Raw genomic sequence first — 26049 nt, 5'->3', positions numbered from 1 at the left:
GAATTGAACCTGACGTATTGCCGGCACCTATCTACCCACCAAATATCACCCAACAAACCAGCCAACCAATAATCAATTAGCAAATCAACCAAACTGCAACAAACCATTTTGGCGCATGTTATGTATTTGTATACACCTATAGCAAAAAAAGTATATTTCAGTGTGTTGTTAACCATTGACACTCTTAAGCTTGACAGAAGTATTTGTAATAATCAACGACCGGATTTCTGTCAATGCCAGTTGACAATTATTTCGTTTTTATTGCGGTAATGAGGACCGACGGTGTGTTCTTTATTGATGAACCCTATCCAGACTGGGCTTTTTTTGTATATCTGGGATTGGGGGGGGGGGGGCTGATTCGGGGGGGGGGGGGCTGATTCGGCCCCCCCACCTCATTATTTCCGAACGGTATGATGTATCATCACCAAATTTGTAGGGAGTGATATTCACGTCAAGTTTTATAATTTCTGTAATTTTGGTGACGTTATGACGTAATATGACGTAATTATGACGTCATCGATGTGATTTCATTGGCTAAATAGGGAATTCCCGTAATATCTAAAGGAATTAAACAAAACGGTTTGTATTATTCATTTTATGGTATGCAAAGATACAACGTCAATGGTAGGTACGTTGACGTCAAAATGACGTCATAGAATGGCGTCATGTGTTGTTAGCGATCCCTTGGGATCCGCCATCTTGGATCGGCCATTTTGACATTTTTAAAAATCCTTTTTTTCCACTTATGACCCCAATGGACGGTGAAAATAGACTAAAAACGTTAATCTAAATGTTTCCGATAAAGAAAATATCAGGTATTGACGATTTTAAGGGCGAAAAAGCCTGCTGATACCTGAAATAGTGATATAGTCCGCCATGTTGGATTTTGGCTGATTACGTCATCAAATTAGCATAAATTATGAATATTAAATCAGGAAAGTTACATCTAATTACATGTTATGTTATACATGAAGGAAAACTAGTGTAGTTGTGCAAGAAAACCCGAGAAATATCATTGTTTTCAAAATATTAATGATTTTTGCATAAAATGCCAGTCAGAAACCCGTTGCCATGGCAACATGAAAAAATGATAAACTTAAACCATTATTTAAAATTGTTGCCAACGAAATTTTAGGAAAAGTCACCAAGTTTGGTTGTCCTAGCATACATCGTTCGGCAGTAATACGATGTCAAAGTTGGCGCGGGCACTTTTACCCCCCCCCCCCCCCCGTCTGGAGTTTTAAGCCGCCAGTGGTATCATAACCGATGGAAACAATACTGAAGATTTACAATCATCAAAATGTACAATAAATAGAATTGAAGAGTTACGCAGCGCTGCAGAGTATTGGTGAGACTGTAATAACCTTATCGATGTTTGTATTTCTAAATATCTACTGAAAAAGCATAACAGGGTAATAAATAACCTAATGTTTGTTGCGTTCATAACTTCCAGTCCTGAACAGTAGTTTGAAATTTATTCCAGATCCCTAGTATCTGTGTGTCTTTTTTACGATGTATGTATACTTGATATATGTGACCAAAAGCTCAGGATAGCAACTTACACGCAAGGATTACGAGGTGGGAATATTGGACAGGCTTCAGGCCGTTTGTATAAGAGCTTTGTCTTGCTCAGGACCTAAAATAAAGATCAGATGAGCCGACGGACACGCATGCAGTAATAACCAAACACGTGTCACAGGGGCTTAGTACGAACATCTGAAGGGCAGGCCCACTAATACAAATCAATTGCTTCCAACCTTCCGTGCTGACCTCAGGTCCCCCGACTCTCTTAGAGAGTATTCCATTGAATTGATACATGCCTGTTGTACACGGTAATTTTTACAGTCGATGATTGTTCATTCATTTGCTTGTATCCTTTGGTTGCTAGCTGCCATCAATAGTTAATTATCATTATGTATAAGATATAAACCATATTAACAATTTCTATTTTGTTCCGCAGTAATGTACTAGTCTGTTTGAAGTCAGTAGTATTAACACACACACACAAAATTACTTTACTGTATGTGTCTGCCCTTTTGCTGTGCTTTTTATTTGTTGTTAAATCTCAATTTTAACAACAATCTCAATTGATATCGACCGAAGCCAGCGAATCTAGCAACAACAAACACTGACAATGCCTTAAAATGCTTTAATATACGTTAAACGAGTTTTCTTTTGTGTAGCAAAAGGAATTATACCAGCTTACTCATCATCTACAGCACGTCCGCAATATATTATCTGCGTTCGCTGCCGAGTGTTCGCTAGACATTCACCGCAATTACATGCAACGTTGCTGTCAAAGTAAGGGCTGTTAGGTAATTGGGATTTCTTTCAAGTATAATTGCATTCTTTTCAATGCAATTTTCGTACAGTAACAGAGCGCTTCAGCAATCTGCGAATCACACTGCGCCAATTTTTTCGTTCATAGAACAATGTGTTCAATGCATTATAGAATACAAAGTAACGTGTATTACCGACTATTACAACAACTAAGCTGATAGAATTCCTACATTGGGATACAAGTTCAAAGTTTTAGAAAATATACTTGCAGCGGTATTCGTATTTTGTTTGGTATTGCTTCAAAAATGTTCAGCTGTAAAATTGATCGGTTGCGCACATAAGATAAATGGGGGTTTAGAAAAGTACAAACACGACAGAGGTTGTGCGGTCAAAAGAGAGTCTGAAATGGCCGCACCACCGCGTTCTTCCCATGCTGTGAGCGATTTTGCTGTCAGAGAGGAGCCAATTTCGCCCTGAACCGATGGGCCCCGATGTTGTGCCCTTGGGAAAGGCACTTTACACGACTTTCCTCACTCCACCCAGGTGTCAATGGGTACCTGACCTCGGTTGAAGTCACCTGCTATCGCCGAATGGCAGCCGCCCAGATGCTTGCGACAGTTCCACAAAGGTCAAGTGTGGAGCAAATATGTATCTGTTCTGTATTCTTTAATTGTAAACCCTGCAGCACTGGCTGCCATTGCACGGGTAATTTCTGACCAATAAACCATTCTCATCATCATTATTAATATAACAGCATGTTTGTCAAAAAGTCAGAAATAAGAGAAAAAGCAATTTTTTGTTCAAACAAAAAGTAATCAAAGAAGGTACATGAATCATATAAAAAAACATTTATCAATACATTGGAGTGACCTTTTAATCACGAACAGCAATGGTCAGAATAAAATCTCTTGTATGGTAATTGATCTGAAGATGTGAAAGTAGTACTGGTAGAAAGTACGGAATGATCATGGCCTTTCTGATGCCTAAGTGTATCCAATTAGAACTGAAGCCTTTTTGCATTGCGTAATTCAATCTGCACTTATTACTAAAACGAGCACCGAGGGAGCATCGAGTGTGCCTTGCATCTTATGAGTAAGAGGGCGTGTTCTCTCCCTCATAAGTGGCAAGGTCCTTGAGGCGCAACTTGCAATGCCACACCGTCACTTGGCCAGATAATTCAAATACGGTGAGTCGGGATAAAGTCCAACATGGACATGTTGTGAGTGATTGCATTTAAAATTTCGGATGGTGACGTAAAGCCGTCGGCCCCAGGCCTGTGTACGACTGAGCTTCAGACGCAAGCTTTAAGCGTCAAACCCCTGTTCGTAAACTAAGAATGACGCACTTAAAGCATGCTTCTGCTTAACTATAATGATTACTTCCACTGTGTGTAAAGACTCTATCATCATAAGGATTAAACAATGATTGCGTTCTGTTAATATTCCACGGCACGACATCGGGACTCCTTAGTTTTGAAAATTTTAACTGTTGAAGATAATGTCCAAATCTGTTACTTACTATTCGATTGTATATGTAGACAAAAATCATTAACATTATAGTAACAGACTTTAAATGTTTTGTTTTTGTTGCATCGTACATCCCGTTTCATTGAAGGCTTCTATCAATAATACAATAACAAACTATTATAGAAAAAAACAGGAGTCGAAATGATGCATCATGATTACTATACTGGAATAAAAAAGATTTTAGAATAAAATCTGAGCCCATGTCATGTTATCATCTTAATGGAATATTTATTTAAAGACAATATGTTGACTTAAAGGTCTGTTGATTGATTATCCGATTCATTCTCATTTCGCAAGGTGGTGTGACAATACTTTTCATGAGGGCGACCTAGCAGTTTCTGTTTACCCCCATAAATTCTTATCTAGATTACGAAACTCATCTACATAAAAGCCCTACACACCTAAATTTCACCCTTCGAACTGGTTATCAAATCCAATTTTGATTAAAAAAATAATACCTCAGTGAATTCTTTAAAACAGGCTGTTTTTAAACAGTAAGGAGCCCTCCCAACGCCATAGGGATTGCTTTGAAATTTAGGGACAAACTAAATGGCATTTACCATATGAAGTATTTTTAGATACTTGAAAAGGTAAATGCCATTTAGTTTGTCCCTAAATTTAAATTTAAAATCCTCCTTTCCACTAGGTCAAGATCACTGATTGACAGTATATCAACCAAAATTCAGTTTGTGTAACCCTTGCTGTAATCAATCTAGATTAAACGCAGACTCTTTCTCTCCCTCTCTCACTCCCTTTATCCCTCTCTTTCTCTCTCTCTCTCTCTCTCTCTTGGACACATAAATGGAAATAAAACACGTACAGAAGTTAAAAAGAGTTCAAAATGAATCAAATTCATTCAGCAATATGTCAACTCAATGGTCGCCAAAGGAGGTGTTATTAGTTATTTCTTTCGACGTTAAAAGATTAAGGGGGCGACATCCATTGGTCAGCTCAGTTGGCTTTGTCGACTCATGGTAATGCTATGCTCACGCGGGGACCAGCCTTTCTATAGCCGCTGGGTATCATTAAATCGAATGAATTGATATTAAAACATGGCTCGGGATAGACGTAATGTACAGCTGACGCCCACCCAGAGCGGTGCGGTTTTTGAGTCTCTCGCTCGGCGAGGCTGTTCCAGTGTCTGGGATGTTACCCGCTGTGCACGGAAGGTTTATAGCTGAGTAAGGATACGGCAGCGTTCTGTAACGTCAGGAGAGCTAGCGCGCTAAGCTACGGATGGTCGTTTGATTGCGAGGAAGGATTGAAAGCCGTTGCTAGCAGTGAATGAACAGGGTCGACGAGGTAAGCTACTATAACGTATACAAGTAAAATATCATGTTCCCTCTGTCGTATGTGTATAGTTAATATACGTATTGTGGCTAATGTTTTATGCCGTATATCATACCAAGTATCCAGTATAAGCATATCGCTTGGATACAACGTCAAGGTTTATTTCCATGTGTATGTACGAGGTAAAAATATATATTGTACAATATGGTATTATGGATGTTTCCGTGGAATGTCAACGTTGGAACTATTAGATTCATTTGGTAGGCTCCCATGGCGGCCTCAGTTCGTACCGTTATGCCAAATCATTTGATGTATATGTATGGTTTATTTACTGTACGATACTAGAGTCAGAATGAAGAAAACTTCATTTTTCCTGTAGTGTGTTATCTTTGTGTATTTTACTAAAATTAAGCAAGTATCTAATAGTATGCAAACCACTAGGTGCATATCCTTATGAGGTATCGAGTATTTTAGAATTGTTTCTGTAGTGGTAGTCATTCAATTTTTAAATTGCACTTTATGATTACAGATTTGGCGTTACAGTTTGTTTATCTGGTCCATTGATGTCTTCGCTGTAAACAAATGTTAAACCGTGTAAACGCCACAATACTGTTTGTGCGATAGTTATACATAGAAATACGCCAGAAATAGTTACTCAAGCAACTGGATAGAATTTGAAACAGTCAGACTAAGGACAGATCTGGTAGCACTAGGTTTTTATACCAAACCTCTGAATAGATATGTTAATGAAGTTAAGACAGTTTCAGATGGTTCAATAGAATAGCAAGTTAAGAAAATGTTGTATGCTAATGAAGCAATTAGTTCCTGTTGTTTTAGGAGGTAATGTTGCTCGTCGGGGGGGGGAGGGGGTTGTCCCAAGTGCCTGAACATACATAGAAATCCTCTTTTTTTTTCAAAAAAAAAAAAAAAAAGGTGATGAATATGATGCTAATCTCACATGTGTCTGTAAAAACATAACATTTTAAAAATACGGTTATGTTGCCACAGGCAATGACATAAACACTCTTACACAATATTCGAATCACAAGCGATTTAGACTGTTTATATTTTGATGTCTTTTCATTCATGCTTTAACTATTATGGCATTGTATTCAAATTATGAATCATGGGTTACACAGAACCAAGATAGTTTGCAGCGATTTCGCAGCGCCATCTTGTGGAATGGGGACACAAGCTTGTTCATCGTGTGTTCAAAAAACATGAAATTACTTTTAGCGGTGAGAATGTATCTCCACAAAGATGCTTCTCGAAATCGGATTTCCTTTATCTTGAATAGAATATATTTCTAGAGTGTGGGTGTGTGACAGGTATCTGTTTTCCTGACGTCGCATCGCAGCAGCCTCTATTAGTGCTCAGGCATCCATCAAGATTTACCAAGACAGATATTGGCATAGTAGAAAGGCAGGTTGTTAACCAGAACTTTTAAAAACGGTCTTATGCTTCTCTTGAAAGGATACGCCGCGCCGACTGAAATTGATTCACATCCTTCAATCTTCTTTACGGAAGTAAATCCCCCAAGAGCAGATGTGCATACATATCGGTAGGTCCACACCAAGACTAAGTGTTCCGTCACAAACGTAATACCGAGTGAAGGCCAAGTGGGCGGCTTATCAGTGTACGTTGGGAATGATGACAGTGGTTAGGGCAGACGTGGTGTGTTTGCAATTCACGGCAAGAGCTCTTAGGCCGATGTAGAGGTATTCCGAAATACAGTCAGAAAGTGAGGCAAAACATGGGCGTGCGAACACAAACACACACACACAGGTACATACAAACACAAATAATACATATCTGCATACATGCATAAAAACATACATACATACACGCACATGCAGGCACATTTATTTTTTATTTCATTCATTGGTTCAGCATGTACATGCCAGGGTTGCCCAACTAGCCGGAGGCTATCATTACTTAAGGGCGAACCCATGGGCGGTTAAAGGACTGTAGGGTTTGGTACCACTCACACCGGGAAGGACCCCAACTCTTTTCGATAAGTACGGTGGGTTCGTTTACGTGCTCGAGGTGTGGCTCTCATCCAACACGGAACCTCCATTTAACGTCCTATCCAAAGGGCGTCCCTAACCGAAGCTAGGTACTCATTTACACCTGAGTGAAGTGAGGAAAGTCGCGTAAAGTGCCTTTCTTAAGGGCACAACATCGGGGCATGTCGGTGGTTTCGAACCCGGGACATCTCGGTTGTGAGCGAAGCAACCTACCGATTGCGCCACACGATGCTACATTTAACATGCATTCACGCGCACACACAAACAGAAAATGACATACACATTGTTTTGCTTTGTACTGGTGGTATCTCCGTGATTATCAGCCTCCGTCATTATGCCTGTTCACGCAGATTCTCGCGATGCTTCCCACCATTGCCTGCCCGGATCGAACATTCCGTTCGAAAATTCGAAATTAATGAATTCAAGGCTTGTGGAAAAGATACGTTTTTCTCAGCTCGTTTTCTTACTGGAAACGAATAATCAATTGGTCAGCGTCTTTTCAGTGAGTTAATCTGTCACCTCCGAAATGGTAGATTGAGGGATAGATGAAAAATAGGATGACAGACATGGCAGAGTTATGACTTTTTTGAATATCAGCATGATGGCTATTTTCTCCCTACGGGGGGGGGGGATCGCAGATTTCGGCAAAAAAGTTCAATCGTCGGCCAGGAGATTCAGTCCATAGGAAGCTTAATCAAACTCGCCTGGTGATTATTCTCCCAATAGCCAGGGTAGTCAATTCTATAGAGTCTAGATATGAACGTACGTGTGTGTGTGTGTGTGAGCAACGGATTGAAAAAACGTATAATTGGTATCGAAGACAAATTAGATTCACTTTGCGTCGCCTGGCTCATAATTTCTACTAAATTGAGTCGGATTCCGATGTTAACACAAGCCTAGTAATACTCGCTACAGTCTGCAAAAACAGCTACAGAATCAATTACCAGATGTACTCCTAACTTTCAAGTCTTCTCGTTTGTTTGTTTCCCTGTATGCTCTCCAATTTCTTATGGTTTAATTGACCATAGTAACATAACATGACTGCTCAGCCAAAGATTGATGTGTTCAAAAATTGGTAGTTTCCGAGAACCATAGTAGAATGGAATCGGACAAGTACTGTAGGAGCATCTTCACTAAGTAGCTTTAAAGAACGGTTGCAGTCAGATATGCAAAAACTAAGTGTAACAGACCGTTTGGTGTAATATAGCCAGCTGCTGCCGCTCCGCGTGCCTGCGAAGTTGGTGTGTTACGCCTTCGGCGGTTTTACCGGCTTTATAGATACAGATACAGATACAGACGTTTGGACAAGGCGAAGTGCGAAGGTCTGCTACATTCGTTTGTAATCTCCACTGTACTGGTGAGAACATCTGTATTCCTCTTTGACGTTCTTGGATGAAGTGCCATGCGCGCGCCTTTGATAAGCTGCAGGCCCTGCGGGTACACTTACACCACACCTCATTCTTCTTTCTCGAGCAACTCACTTTGAACTACATTCCTTTTTGTACTGGAGATGTTATCTGTGCACACTGTGGCACTGAGGGTGTTCTTCACACCAACATGTTTCTTCAAGCAAATCAAGTGATATGTGATTACTTGCCTTAACAATAATATTGTATTTGGCACATTTCTCGACAAATGTGCCTTACTATTCGAAGATAGCTAATGCATAGTTTAAGGAAATCGTACGGTCTGTAATACTACATATCAATTAGTTGTATATCCGTTGCAATTATTGGTATCATGTGTATTTCACTATTAATATATATCACCTAACGCTGGACATCTTGAGTCGATATTTCAGCACTTGACAATTCTTACGCTTTTATCTTTAACACGCTATATTCTTAACATTGTATCTTAAACGCGTACGGTTGTGTACGGTTTAAGGATTATATCGACCGTTAGGAAGTAATATTCTCTATGCAATTATTATTAAAAATTTCCACCATGCACTGTCTATGTAACGCCTTTTGTGCGACGATATCATTCGAGCGAAATATTATTCAAAACTAGTAGTTTTAAAAAAAAATCCCATCAGACTGTAACGTCGCTTTTAAACTAGTACTTAAATTTACGATTGTTGGGAAAATTTTCTTTAATGTATCAGTAAAGAGCTTTGCCTAAAGACAATCAATCCTCTATAGATCCTTTAAGTTAGTGGACTGAAGGGCGTCCCAAAGGTCAAAAGATTTCCGATTCTTTTCCTTTATTACTTCCGTTGGGACAGCACAATATCTAATTGATTGATGTTTGTCGATTCCGATTACTGTTTCTGCCTTCTTTTTTTTCGATTCACGAATACTGAATTCAAAGTCCCATTTCCAGTAGAAGGGGATTGCAGAGCAACCGTACGACGATCAAATATTGAATTGTTTCCCCCCTGATTTTATCCATGGCAAATGTCAGAGGGCGGTCTCAGACTTGAAGAAATTTTCATAATTGTGTTGGTTCTATTTGAATCAGTCTTGAGTTCAAATAAAAACTTTGAAAATAAGTTTAAGGTCCTTCGACCGTTGCAAACGAGGAAGCTCATGCAGGCAGAGAAACGTGATTCTCGCAGTGTTCATGCAGGCAACTATTGGCTCAGCACGGCTGTACCTCATGTCGGGTTGCCCACAGACCACCGCACATTGTTGAAGTATATTGGACAAAACTCACGCCCATGATAATCAATCGTAAAAGCTTCAAGTCATAATGGGTAACTGTCGGTTATACCAAATCCGTGTCTGCGGCTGCTAAATCTGTACGCAGAGGTGCCCAGAAGTACCTTTACGCTTTGATATTTTTCATCTCTTTGAATCCCGAGGCTTTCCCTACCCGTAGGTTACTAACGACGTTACTTAGGTTTCAAAATGAACTGAATACTTGTAGGCTAATACAATACAATACAATGCTTGATATGTATGCCACAGAACCTAAGTTTTCTAATATTTCTCTCTTCCTGAGAAACATTGTTTCCCTACACCTAGGCAACGTTAAGAGTAGGTGAACATTGTTTGAAATAGCCATCTTTTGATAGATATAAAAAAAAAGGATACAAGAAACGATTATATATACAGGATAAAAGAAAGAGATTGATACTACCAGTAATATCAGACTAGACTTGATATGTTACATGTAATTCGCATAAAACAGTCTGATCGGCATGCACTATATGCTTTTGAATTATGATGATGAAATGCTTTTAGATACGCCATTTTTAAGTGTAAATAAGCTATGGTATTTGCTTGCAATGTTCCCTAGATGAACTCAATTATGACAATAGATAAAGAATAGGCTTGAGCGTCCCGGTAGTAAAGTACCTTTCAACACAATCCCAGCAGTAGGCAGCCCCTTATCAGCAATTTGTCTCTAGTATCCCCCGCCGACTCATTAATGAGCAGTTTACAGCAGCTGACGCAGTGCTTGGAACATCAACACAGGAAACAAGTCATTTTATTCTGCCAAGATGGTAGTTTTGTTAGCTTAATTATTAATGTGTCTGCGGGTCTTGTTTACATGTTATTGTGTGTTGTAAATATTGGATGATCGTATGTTATTGTAATCTATACGACCATCCATACAATTACATGGCAACATGACGCGCAGACACACTTCTAATTAAACTAAAACAAAACTACAATTTTGGCAGAATAAAGTTGGGTGTTGTCTCTTGAAGTTTGCATATGATCACAGAAAGACACGCAGTTTTGCCAATAAGACATTTTTTGTGCTTTTTGTTTACAGCTGTTTCAGTCAGTTTTGCATTTGATAGTAGAGGAAGCAGCCTTGTTTTGACAAAGAAGACATTTTTTTTTATTTCGTCAGGTTTGCATAATGGTACAGAGAGCAAGTCAACTATCTGCCAAAAATAGAGGATTCAAAATATGTTACTTCGATGAAGGTTAGAGATAAAGAAAATAAGATACCCAAGGTAACAGTTATTCAATGACATGCAACTGAATAGTTTTTCAATAATATTAACCTTTATTGTACATCCACGCCGTATCACGGACTAAGTACAGGCATATAGATACAAAGAACATGTAAACGTTCATATGATGACACTGACAGGATTTTTTATACTAATCTAAAATAATTGTTCTGCAACTATTCTAATGCATAGGTTCGGCTTCTTCTCGTTTCTTTGTGATGTTAGTAAAATAAGTTGAGATGGACTTGTATGATATTATATGGTCAAAACGCATAAAGGGTCAGACGTTTTAGGTAGCATTCACTACCTTTCGTCAGTGGCTGATGACGTTGTTACCTTACTAGCTTACAACTATATTGGTAGTAAATTGAAACCTAGAGTGAAGTATTTGTGCTACAAATACTTCAGGTTTGCTATGTTTGTTTAAATTTGCGATTACGGGATCTTTTTTTTTGTATTGAATTTTTCTTACGCTAGAACGCTAGTGACCCCCAAAAAGCACCCATCCCAATAAAAGTGTATGGCGACCCTAGGCCTGTGACATCACAATTCAAGATGGCGGCCACCACACATGTCAACGGATCCAACAAAGGTTTTGCTACGCAAACCTTTAACAGAAAGTAGTCAGCTCTGCTCACTTACCCTTCAGACAGTCTCGATACACCACTATTATGACTAAATTGAACTTGCAGAACTTACCAGTACTCACATAAAATAAACTAGAAAAACAGCCCTGTAGTAGAATTTAGATTGTATATTAGTATTGTTTACCTCGATGTCTAACCTTCATAAACGTATGTGGAAACTATATTCACGTTCTAAATTGCAACTGAACCCCAGTTTTCATAATAGCATTTCAAATATTTCAAAGTGATACATTGGGTCTACTATTCAGGATTATGTTTTATTACCATAATGCGATTACGACGAACAGTTAAGTTTACCGTATTACTAGTGTACCGCCTTCAACGTGATGATTTGATAATAAACATAGTAAATGTTCCTTCACAGCAAGTATTATTACATTTTCAAAACGTGACATGAACTGTGGTATTACCGGAGAAAGGCTTTCTTTGACTCTTAAGGCGAAGATTAAAGCATTGCTGTGAGTGTTCTTATATAAACAAAGGCATGAAGAAAACTCGCAGGATCTTGATAAATAATCTAAGAGGGGTGTTGTGTAATGAATAGTAATTCCCGGGGCGACTGAAAGGCACTTCGGCTTTTGACTGACAATACACGCAGTTCCGGTAAGGTTACATTTTTTTAAGAATTAAAGCATTTAAGATCTATACTATGAAACTCAGACATGTTAAAACAATAAGATGTAGAACTAACCGATACAGATACAGCTATTCCGTCCTTTTTTTAATTTCTTAAACGCGCAAAGCTGAACACTAACTGAAGTACAAAGCTTTCGCGATTATCATATGTTCGATCCTAAGCTTTATCTTTTATAATTATACAAATCTGATTTTAATTCCATGTGCGGTATTAACGGTAAGTTGTAAGCGAGGTATCCAATGATTCTATCATTCATACGTGATTTATCTTTCTTCTCTTTTCTATGAAACAACATGAACGGTCGCAGTAGGAGAAATGTGCAGAAATCGGTTATTCTGCCCAACGCTCTATTCTAGCCTGGATATAATGCGGAATTTCAGGATTTCGATAAATAATATCTACACAAATCAAATAACTCGTTTATTAAATGATTGCCTTGAGAAATCAACTCCTAGACTCTGGATTGCCGGCTCTGTGCATCTAGCAGATACGGCCAATTCTGCCAACCATTGCCGCATTGCCCATTGTCGAACACTTATCATGGAGTTCATGCTGATTGACGTCATCGGCAATAGTTCTGCACCAATGCGCAGCCTTAAATAACTACCAGCCGCTGAATACAGCCTCGTCTATTTCAATTAAGATTGTCCTGATTTGATATAATCAAGTATCCATGAAAACTATGGGTTTATGTCCCGTCGTTTGTGTGACAGAGGCCTAACTTTTTGTAATGATGTTGGGAACATAATAGACCGCTGTAGATTGTATCCTGCTTTCATAAGTTAGTTTTATTGTCATGACAGAAAAGGGTGACCGTGTATGGATGGATCATATTCATTGCACAACAATTGCATCAGTGACAAGGTATGGCAATTTACAGACAACAAAGGTAACATTCGAGTTCTATATAATAATATTTGTAGTTATTGTAAGACTATATAATACCAGTATGATCTACGGCAATTGCAACATGGAACTAATACAAACTTAGAGTCAAGTGTTTCTAGGCTAGTTGTATCGGTAATAATGTATAGCAATTTACAGATAACGTAGTAACAATCTAGTTCTATCTAAGAATATTTCTAATTACTTTAAAGCTAAATCAAGTGCAATCTACGGTAATTATCACATGGAACTATAGCTAATAAAGATATTGTGTTGCGTGTTTCTTAACATTTGTCAGGTCAGAAACTGTGTGTGTGTGTGGAGGGGGGGGGGTGATATTGTTTATAATCTGGGTCCCACATGGCTGACAAATAAATACTGAGTCAAGTCAGTCAAGGGAGTCAAAGTCTGACCCGTGCGTGTTCTGGGAAGCATGGAGAATTCTGTACGTGGTTACTACGTGAACTAGGTGAACAGTCCTGTTAACATTCATTAGTAGTTCACGTATTTATCACTAGGCTAGAAACCATCAGTCGGGAGCTCCCCGGTTTCCCTACGGTGCTAGGATTGATGCCGCCCGTCCAGACGGATTAGCCCACCCGGGGGCGAGTTTACGGCCTTGGGTTTAATTAGGTCGCTACGGTGGCGGCGAAACTCTAAATGACAACTAAGAAGACATGCTGACAGATACGGGTCAATATATCAGACTGGACCCGGTAAAACAAACCCGTGGAGACTGGGACCAGGCTAAGTTATCACAGCACTCTGCCTGCTTGCCCACACACACGCGCGCACACACACACACGCACACGCACACACGTACGCACGCACACGCACGCACACACACACACACACACACACACACACACACACACACATAATACCCAGTTCAGTTCTATAACTGCGGATGTTTCTGGAGGTGTGGCTGCCCTCAAATGTGGGACCACTGATTTTATATTCAGTCAGAAGGTAGATATATGATAGGGGTCACCGCAGTCAAATGAAAAAATAGGTATTGAGTGCATTTCCCAAGGGAACATCATAGGAGTTTGCTAGGGATTCGAATCTAGAACATTTTAGTTATATTGATCAGCAATTCGAGGCATAAGACCATGTTGCTTTTTTTATTTGACAAGTCGGCTACAGCTCATTTCTTCATATTCTGGACTTATGGACTTGTGATGTCAGATCGCCTTCGTGCTCCAATAAGATGCGTTTTATGATACACTTAAGTCCCTGTTCATCACTAATGACATCATGTTTCCTTTTTAGACACGGCGACTCCGGCCTGAGCCACTCCACAACCTATTGAAAAAGTGTTGGATACATTCTGCCAGAAGACAAATGTGCTGGACAGCTTTGTCATGAAAAATGACGTTCAGGTCGATTACATCCGCACAAAGCTGTCCCTAAGGGCGCAATAAGGAGCGGCTGTGTGCAAAGCTGATGGAGGTTCCCACAGCTTCTGATTGTATCTATGTGATGCGAGCCGTTATCTCCACAATCACGCATCCAGGCGTTACAGATCTTCATAATAAATCTATCAGGGACGTATGACGCGGGGCGTAAGTAACAAATCGATACCGCTATGCGATTCAGGAAAAACTCACATCGCTTAATTGTTAAACAGCCTGAGAACCCGACGGCGGTGCGGTTGGTGAAGGTACGGCGGATACCAGCCTCGTTTCTAATATCGCAGCCTTCATTTTTCAGTGGATCTGAAGACTTTACAAAAGACCGGTGGCTGTGGTTGAATCGTGTTCACGTCTTTGTGGCCAGGAGTCAATTATGCGACGAAGAAAAGAGTCAACGACATCAATAATGACGCCCTGCTTTTCCCGAAGCTTCTGGACCTTGTTGTTTACGATAAATACAGTTCGAGTGAATGCCCACCCTTGCTCTGTATGTGTTTGTCGTCTTTCCCCGGAACGCGTCTTTTGCGACGACCTCGGTCTGACAGAAATACCTGAGGATATACCGGTAAACACCAAAGTACTGAGGATACACGGGAATAACATTTCGAATGTACAATATGGACAGTTCCTAAACTTCCCTGCCATGGTAGACTTGGATTTAAGCAAAAACTTCATATACAGTGTTCAAGATAGAGCTTTCTCTGCTCTCAATGGACTGAAGACCCTCAATCTACGAGACAACAGAATCGTCTTTGTCACGTGGAATACCTTCACAAGTCTGGAAAATTTACGCGAGTTGCGATTAGGAAGAAACCCCATCATGTGCCTGGGAACGAACACGTTTGCGTACCTCCCTCTTCTGGAATCTCTTGATCTCGGGGAGTTGTTTCGTCTGAATGCTATTTCCAAAGGAGCATTTAGCCGCTTATCCAGATTGCTTTACTTGAACATTAGTGGATCAAACCTGACAGAAGTGCCATTCCTGGGCTATCTGCACAGTCTGGAGGAGCTAGACATTTCCCACAACGTTATAAGAGCAATTACTGGAAATGATTTTCAAAGTGTTTCGACATTGAGGAAATTGCTTCTATCAAACAACGGGCTCTCTGTGATAGAGAAATATGCGTTTGACCCTCTCAAGTTCGTGTACAAGTTGGACTTATCGGACAACAACTTGGGAGGATTGCACAGAGGTATGTTTAAGCGGATGGATTCCTTAGCAAAAGTCAACTTGAAAAGAAATCCGTGGAAATGCACGTGTAAATTGGCATGGCTGGCCAAATGGCTGCGAGAACATATTCACAATGAGTCTCAAAGGGTGTGCGGAGCTTGCAAATCGCCGAGAAAATTACGTGGCCAATATCTGTGCAGCGTTCCGCTCAGCAACCTGACGTGTGAAGAAACTCCCACCGGCAGTGCGTCGGTCTCTACAAATGTCACCTCTGATGCAGAACACAAATCACGGTGTATTCAAGGACACGTTCCAAGTTCAAGTGTGGTTTCTAGCAACGGAACGACGATAGTCAAGGGTTCGTTCAGAGTTCGGATGGCTCTTTCGAGGGACCAGCCGCAGGGATCCGACCCGAACGGTTCTGATTCCGTACCGATCGTGTACAGGTGCCCAACGGAAAACTCGGCAGAAACCGAGGAATTTGCAAAGATATCCGGCATTATTCTGCCCGTGACACCTACACGGAAGCCACTAGGCACTGACACCTTACCAGAGGATTTTGACGTGAAAATGTGCGCGAAAATGTATGGCTTTAATATAGACGCCACCAAAGAATCTCCAATACAAGGCGACGAGACCATTCCCAATGCGTTTGAACACGAACACGTCTTCACCACAAAAGCATACTCCGAGCCAACGACAAACTCTGAATATGCTTCTCAAGACGAACAGAGAACTAGCAAGAACACGGAATACATTGTTGGGGCTACAGTCTGCTTTATTGTTCTTGGTATATTGATTTGGGGATCGTTTTTTCTACTCATAAGGTGCAAGAGAACGAAAAATAGAAAGTTTAAGAGTAGACGATGTAAAACAGCATCTTGCTGGTGCCATCTCCCCAGACGTCCGAGCAAAGTTGACGAGGAGAACCAGGTAGAGATGCCAGACGTGAACGTTCCTGAAGTTCAATCTGGAGAGACCTTTAACGATCTTAAGTCTTCGAAAAAAACAGATCTATACACTCTTCCGACTCTTAGAATTAATAGTACTAATTTGTATATTATCAGCGGTGCACAGGATGTAACATATCTATAATATAATTCGATCTTCGACAAAGGCAAAAGAATTCTGTCTCGTTGAAATGCTGTTTGTTCTTACATGCTCTTACGAAGATAGTATGCTAACCGAAAGATATCTGTCCAGTATCTTCTTTTTTTTTCAACGATGTGTCGCCCGTTTGTTTTTCATGAAATTGATTAAATGTGGAAATAGGCAAGTCAAAATATGGACAATAATGTCAATTTCACCATTAAGGAATCTCCACCACCAAATCTTTCATACACATGAAAACAACAAAGTAAATATATTCTACCAGGGTTTCATGTCATTCCAGTATGTTAAGAGTCAATATGAAGAAATACCTCCCCAGCTGACAAGTATGTTAGGTATATATGGCGTTTTAACCCTTTCTATACTGGGGAGGTGCTTGAACTGTCCATGCTTACTTTTTATCGTGTAACAGCCACACGACGTATGCTAGTAATACCAATGAGACTCGGTGACTTATCCTGAAATCTCGTTTCCTACAATTTTATTATGATAGTATACGTTTATCATAATTGTTCGTGTTGCAGTAGTAACGGGTTTCGGCCATGCATTTTATACAAAATTCACTAATTTCTGTTTAAACAATGATGTTTCTAAGGTTTTCTTGCTCAACCACACTAGTTGTCCTACATGTATATGTAATTTAATGTAACTTTCAAGATTTGATATTCATAAAGTAGATAAAAAAAACATTCAGATTAACGTTTCTAGCCTACTTTCATTGTGTTCTACGGTTAACCGGTTATAAGTGGAAGAATTAATTTTCAAAAATTTAAAAATGGCCAATCCAAGATTGCCAATCCCAAGGAATTTTGAGGTCAACGTAGTTATTATTGACATCAAATGTCTTGGGCCACCTTAAGATCATTGAGACACTTCGTTGTTTAATACCTTTAAATATAAGGGCAATTTTCTATTTAGCCAATAAGATAACATCGATGACGTCATAATTACGTCATAATGTTTAAAAAATGACAGAAATTATTACGTTTTACGTGTGCATCATTCCCTAGAAATTTGGTAATGATACAGCATACCGTTTTGAAGTTATGGGGGGGGGGGGTGAGCCAACCCCATCGCAGATATCCCCAAAAAGCCCATGCAGTCTACATAGGGTTCAACTGTTAGTATTTGAATTCTTTTGCTTGTAACTTCAAAGAATATGTTCGTACTTTCGTGTCGTCTAAATTATGTAAAAAATGGAAATTTATGAACAATATCTAACTAGTTTGCGGTGTTGATAGGAAATGTTTTGAATGTTGATTGGGCAACATCAAAGGTTTTAGGAAAGGGCGAGAAGTATGTCAGGGATCTTGGGCAGGTTTGGAACTAAATTCCTTGTCTCTACTAGACCCCATATCCTACTAGCTAGAAAAACAGAAGAGATTGCCCGGATAAATTGAATGACATGTCAGGAGGTTATGGTAATGTTAACTTAGCCTCCAGCGCGGCCTCCTCATCCCCAAAACCCCTCAGACTTCTGGTCTAATAAAAAAAAAAAACGTCACTCGAGTGTGATGCACTGCCCTTCCGAACAGGTGTCAATTAAATAACGAAGATCAATCAGTGTTTGGGAATGATTGTCGGAGGCAGAATTTTAGCTTGATTCGATTTAATAATTATGAAAAAGGTGGGATCCCCCCTCCCCTCCCCTCCCCGACAAAAAAATATAACTTAAACGTTTTAGATTTTTTTCTAAGTTAAAGGGGTCTCTATTTGTGAATGAAGCTCGGAGATGGATGAAGGAAACATAAGTAATGTGACCTAACACTAAATAACTCGCGTCTTTCCTAGAGATACTTAAAGAAACTGTAAAGAAACACTTTGTTTGACGTATAAAGCCTTGCAAGACAACATTCACTTTGACTGGTTATCTAGAAAGCATCGCTTGTCTACGTGAGATCTCTTTTGAAACAATGACGAGCGACCATATGGCCTTAGTGTAGTATACATTTTTTAATATACAAACAGTTGAGAGCATTGGCAATTTACCTACTGTCCATAATGATTCTAAAGCTAACCAAACACTCGAGGGCCTTTGAACCATAACTACACATTTTCAGGAATAAAGTTCATGTTCTTAAAAAAACCCATACATTAAATCCCTACCTTTTACTGAGTAAAAAAGTTCCTTCCAGCACCGATGGTTCATAGGGCGGCGCCCATTTCCGTTTCAGTACCCCTTGGGCAACACAACTTTTGTGCAATCACTACAGCATGGGGCTAGTCCACTGGTAGTGGTGTGTGTTTAACTTCAATACTCTCACCCAAATGCTGAGTGCTAATCAGAAAAAGCAGTATGAACCATTTTAGTGTCTTTGGTGTGACCCGGCCGGGGGCCAGATTGAACTCACGACCTACCGTATGCAAGGCGAACACTCGACCCACTAGACCATTGCACCGGTTGATACTTTGACCTTTCCTGAGGGTCACCTTTAAAATACAAGGGCAGAGGATCCTTTAGACGATACATCTCTTGTAGCGAGTCCAACCAGTCGATAATATATTAAACCTATTGATTCTTCCAAATTTCCGTTTGACTGCTTTGATAAAGCTGTTACCGAAAGCAGTTCTTCAAACAAAACACAGTTATCATTAGATTGTTCGAACCGTAAAAAATTACATTTTTGTACATAACGAGGTTTTTCATGATAGAAAATTTTACACAAGAATTCCCTTTGACTAAATTGATTGTTCGTTCGACGTAGTGTCAAGTCCAGGTTTATCGAACACGAACAGATGCGTGTTTTCCAGATGAAACGGGTGGAAAATGAATTATTGGCAATCGTTTAATCTTCACAGTTATAATCGACGTACACATGATTACAAATGGTCGAAACATGATGTTAGGAAGAACAGAACTGGTCAAAATTTAGTTTGGCATTGATTTGTAGTTTGGAATTGATTTATCGGTGGCTTAAAAGAAAGTTAATGGCGCTCCTGACGCATGTTACATCAACATTGTAGGGTAAAATTAACTCTATCGTCCAGTTTATACATGGTCATACATATTGTCTCGATGAATCGAAGCCGTATTCAGGTGGACTCGCTGCAATATACAACCAACTAACTTTTATAAAATCCTGTTTCGAACATATTTTAATCCGGTTTACACAGGTTTGTACACCGTTTCTAAAGAAAAATATAATCCCAAGTCCACCAACAACAGTAAAGCGAGATTTAACATATAAAATCTATAACCATGTGTAGTCATAAGTTTGAAGTGATGACATTCAATGATCGTTAAAGACACATAGACAGTGTCGCTACGAGAAAATTAAATTATTATCATTATCAGATTAACTCGCGTCGATCGATGTTTAACCCAGAAACTTCTGCTGTATACTGCTCTTATATATGAATTTGATTATTTCCGGAACTTTAATAGCCTTCTGTAGAGTTTTATAAATTTCTTTAAACGGTAAATCTGTCTAAACAAACCAAACATACCTCAATCTGATTTCTACGCATCGAATACGTCTGGCGATGTAGATAAACTTTTGTCGATGCGTTTTACGGCTTCCCTTTATCTAATACTCCAATGACGAGTACACGGTTTGGCAAATAAGTCACTGTTTTCATAAGTAGATCCAGTGCTAGTGATGTATGAGAAAGACTCGAATGACCGACGTTGCATGAAATAAACTTCTAAATCTTTGACAGTTTTTTAACTTTGATAAATGCAATAGCATATGCTCCTCTTACCACATGCTGTAAAAATACATCACTGTAGCTATACAAATCCCATTGACTATAATGACTAAGTCGATTGATAGTGTGTTTGGCGATATGTATTGAAAGCAACACTACAAGAGAATTTTAACGTCTGGAATTTGTGAAGGTTAGAAACAAAGATGAATTCATAATTTGCCTACATATTATGTTTCATCGCCAAGATTCAAATAGTAACCATAGTATAATTAATTGTCAATAGTAAAGGCATTGGGACATACATGTATGCTTTGTCTGCGGTAATACAAGAAGACAACGTCTTGAAGATGAAAGAGGAAGCTTGTACTATAAAATTATCCAATAAATTCGGCTAACGTAAACTACCAGGGTCAGTCTGCTACTGACTGTCGTGGTGTTCACATCGATGGAGGCCTAGCTAAGACAGTCACCTCCAACACAAGTTATTCTCAAAGAACTTTCGAAATGTAGGGACAACAGATAAGGAATTGATGTATAGTTACACCTGAAGAAGTTACCTTCATGTAACCCGGAATATAATTGACAACACTGGCTTTCCATTCTCTGTTTAGTAGTAGAAGTACATGTACATGTAACAGCCATATTAAGTAAAGACATTGGCTGGCAGTTCATGTGTAGTTCTACTTTAAAAGTTCTACAGAGCTCCAGTTTTAGAATATTACGTAGATACCATAGCTACATTTGTCATAATGCTAGACACACAACAACCAAACATTTGAATTGTGAGGAGGGCATTTCCAAGTTGCAAGTATAGATACAGTTAGTGAGACACTTTGAAACAACTTTGACAGGCTGATTTGAAAGTTGATATTTGAACAGAAGTTTAATTTTTTCAAAACTGAAAGTTATTTTGATTACGTAACTTTGTTACTATCATAATGTTACTTTGAAAACCAGTAGAAAAATATTTGAATCTTGTTCACCAGTATTATGCTAATCTTCACCTGCCATTGTTTTCAACTGTATGGTTTCATAATGCTACTTTGAAAACCAGTAGAAAAAATATTTGAATCTTGTTCACCAGTATTATGCTAATCTTCACCTGCCATTGTTTTCAACTGTATGGTTTCATAATGTTACTTTGAAAACCAGTAGAAAAAATATTTGAATCTTGTTCACCAGTATTATGCTAATCTTCACCTGCCATTGTTTTCAACTCGAGACAGTCTGGGATTTTTATGTGTTAATGTAGTTTTGGGGGCCAATCCACCATTCAAACTGCAGCAAGGCCACAGTGGGAAGCACTTTCTAAATTAGTTTATGGTTCTGAACCATGGGCACAGAAAATTCAATTTTGATACAAAAGATAGGTCTAGATTTAGATAAATCCCCAAAAGTACAATACACTATAAAGCATTCAATATCGTATACTTGTCTAAGCTTTTACCTTGTGCGGGATGCTAAACAAATAAATAAATAAACATTAAACAACATTTAGTGTACCAATTACAAATCTAATTATAACGATTTATCACGCTGCGTAAAGGATAAACCCAAAATCTCACAATGCTTAGCTTAGAGTAATAAAAGTAATAAATGCGCCAAACAACGAGTCTATGATAAATCAATATCCATTTCCGCAAGCTACATGGCTAAGTTATCAACTACAATTAGTCGAATAGCATAAAAGTGTATATATACTGCTGGTCTTACTTATAAAATGGACGTGTTAAGTTTAAAGGTAAAGTCATTAATTAAAATAAAGGTTAATCATTGTCATTTTAATACCCTTCGGAAAGCTGCACTATTTCTCCACCAATAATTCTATATCATCTATTTGTAATTCCGTTATTTTTTAACCTTTACTTTGTAGGCTAAGGATTGATTGATTGATTGATTGATACAACCGCGGCTATCTTATATCTGTGGCTTTTCAGGCTGATGTTTTATCGGAGTGATTTAATAAAAGTCACGCCAACATTTTGCAAATGAAACCACACAGCACCATTTTGACAGCCATCATGTGATAACGTCAAACGATAAAGTCGTAGCGCTTATCACAACCCATCCAAGAAACTTGATGGGCTGGGAGATAACATGATTAACACGGCGGCAGAAAACGCAATGTTTATATGTGTAATACAGTCGGAGATTGTCCTGAGGTAAGGTTGATTCGCATAGTGCACCCTTTGATATGTGCAATAAATCTGTAAACTTAGGTAATATATGAATGCTGCGCATATTTTCTAGCCCTAATAAATAATTTTTTTGCTTTTCTTAAAGACCCACTATGTAGTTTAAGGCCAATACAGAAAGTAGATTTTCCTACTGTTTCTTTGCATAGCAAGCTTTATCAACTCTTTAGAATTGCTTACAGATATTCAGGAAGGGAGGTTACAACATTAGTGCACCATACAAACAACTTTAAAAAACTGTTATCCTCCATCCAAAACAACACACAGTGTGAAACTAACACATGGCCATACATGGCTTCTGTACTTCTTATCAGGCTGACCGCCCAGTGGGGTGCCTGTTTACAGTTCACCAGTTTCTGTAAAAAATCATCCTTACCAGGGTTCTTGCAGTTTTGAAGGGAAAATAACCACACTTTATTGATACCCTTCAAAGTAGACTCTCTAGAATAAATTTATAGTTGTTCTTGGAAAAAGATATGAGTGTTTCCAAAGAAGAAGAGCTTCATGGCATCTGGCAGTCTAAAGTGTGCCTAAGTGATTAGACCACCATGGGGGTCCTCCAGTGCACTGGGATGTTGTTGTTTATCTACAATTGAGGTGGTGTTCGGGAGTTTTTGTTTTGTTTTTGTACAGTTCACAAATACCCAAAATAGACAAAATAATGAAGAAAATATGCTGAAAAGGGGTTGTACATGTCAGTACCTGCCATTAACATTAAGATTTGTTCACAAGAACATTTTCAATTTTTGTGCCAAAATCCTACATAGTGGGCCTTTAACGATAGTCATGGGTGGCATGGTACTTGCGTAACTTCGGGTGGTTAGGGTGTCTGCCCCAAAACCCAAGATGTCCTTGATTCGAATCTTCTGACATGCCACCGATGTTTTCTTTTTGGGAATCCACTTTACACACGGCTTTCCTTACTCCACCTAGGTGTTAAATTGGGTTGAGGTTACGTGAAGTGGAAGAAGAGGCTAAGGCTACACCTTACAATATTGTGCTCTAAATACAGTGTATAATAACAGCCAACTGCCCCCACGTCCTCAAAAATGCTGTGGGACTACTTTCACATTAACCTAGAACTGCCCTTACCGTAAACGGGATGTGAGCTTGGAAAGTTCTACCTTAAGGAACTAGTTGCAGTGGAAAGTCACTAAAATCATGTACGTTTCGGGTTATTTTCATCAAATCCAAATGCGTAAATATGTACCGATTTAATCATGTCAGGGATAAAGTTAAAATCAACGTACCATAATAGGCGTAAATGAATAAGTTACCGAATTACACATAAAATTTTGTCTAATAAGTATTTCGAATGAACTACTTCAAACATAGTGCTTATATTAAAAGTTCGAAAAAATGCTATATCTAACAGTAAATGCAACACTCGGGGTATATCTAACTTGTGAAAAATGACCATTATCAATGCAGTCGTAAAACTTACCTAACCAAATGGACTTATACCTGCAGGCGATATGTATACCTGGGTTAACAAAATAAACAAAAAAAATAAACAAAACAAAACAAACTTACTAATCAGACACTGACGTCTTTTTATGAGTTTTCTGAGGATTGTATTCGGTTGAAAATCTTGGATGACGCCGTTATCGACCTATGCCATGGTGATGAGCAAGATCAAACCGTTGTCGTAAAAAAACTGAAAAGTGGCATAGATGATCCGCAAAACGTGCGTTGAATAGAAGGTTCGACACGCAAAACAGTTTTATCTGTAAGTTTCTATTAAAGATAATGTTTATTTAGATACTTAGCTCGTTTAGTTTTTATAGATTCTTATTACAGAAGTCTCTTAAGCAAATGTTTACATCTACATATCACGCCTAAACGATAATGCGATAAATTTACTGTAATTGTGTATTCAAGACACAAAACGTTGCCACGTCGCCAACCATCCTATAATCTTGGTACAGTTGGTTTTGGGGAAATTTTATTGGACGATTATCCTACAGCCTGAAAAAGCGACTAGCTGCCTTCATGCCCCTTTTCTACTCGGAATCAAGCTAACGCTTTTGTAATGATAAAGGCAATATTTTTGTAGATAAACATGTAGCAGAAGTACATCCAATTGGCTTTTGGACTTACGAAAGCAATGGTGTAGTGATCTTGGCCCATCCAATCTAAAGAGGTCGGAAAAATTCCTTTGGTCATTTAGATATCACTGTCTATTCTATAGGATGTGTATGCTATCTACAGATGACTATTGATAGACTGTCTTACATGACGCTTGGTTCTAGATTAGCTAAATCTAGATGAGTGTTGCTCACTGATTTTCCTCAGGCATGACAGTGTTCTGGATCTACTCGCGACTGTCTCAGTGAAGATTGGACATGTAGGTGGTGCCAGAGTTGACATTGCAATAGTAGTTAAGTCCTGACAAGTAAGTCCTGACAAGTTAGTAAATCACATCCTGACAAACCAATTGTAGGGCGGCATCGAATTAAGAATCCTTAAAACCTGCAATGAACGACCTGTAATCGATTCTATAACATGTATCACTTACAAGCTTTTCCAAATAGAATCGATCATTTGAATAATACATGTAAAATCTATTAATGATCGATAAGGTATAGTGTTTGAGTTATAAGCTTTATACTTTAATGTACCTTCTGTTAATGGATTTGACAGCCTACCCAGACAAAAACAATGCTGGCTAATTAGTCTTTTTCATCATCAGCAGCCTTAGGGACGATAATTGCACTATCAATAAGGCGACATATGATTAGATATTCTCACATTCTTCTACTGGTGTTAAAACTCTTCAAGCGTTTACTTCGTCACTGTCTTGTGTCATGTTCAATCTCTCTTAAACATCATTTTGTTTAACGAACAACTTTTCCAGGAAAGTTCTGCAGTGTATAGAAAACAATACACCAAAATATGGTGATCCCGATGCGTCCAATCTGGGACCTAAGTTGGATTCGTTGCCCTCGACTTGAAAATACAATTTCCATGCAAAATGTTAAAGTACGCATGAAACTACAACATCAAACACTAAGATCAAAAATATGTGTTTGTTTTTTAATCAATGACATTAGTTGAGCACTCTGTCAAATCACTCAGAGGCAGGGCGGTCGCATCGAGGTCACCGCCACAATGTCGTGAGGGTGCAAAAAGAACAGGATCATGTGCGATGCTCAGCAACATAACTTACGTACACAGTAACTTACGTACACAGTAACTTACGTACAGTATTCTGTACGCTTTACGGGTGGCCTGAGTACTTCTTTAAATAGTCAATTTGTACCACAAGTTCAGAAGCATTTAAATGTCAATACTGCAAGACGAAC

This window comes from Branchiostoma lanceolatum, chromosome 1, assembly GCF_035083965.1.
Source record: "Branchiostoma lanceolatum isolate klBraLanc5 chromosome 1, klBraLanc5.hap2, whole genome shotgun sequence".
In the NCBI taxonomy this organism is placed as follows: Eukaryota; Metazoa; Chordata; class Leptocardii; order Amphioxiformes; family Branchiostomatidae; genus Branchiostoma; species Branchiostoma lanceolatum.
Note: the sequence above shows the minus strand (reverse complement) of the source record.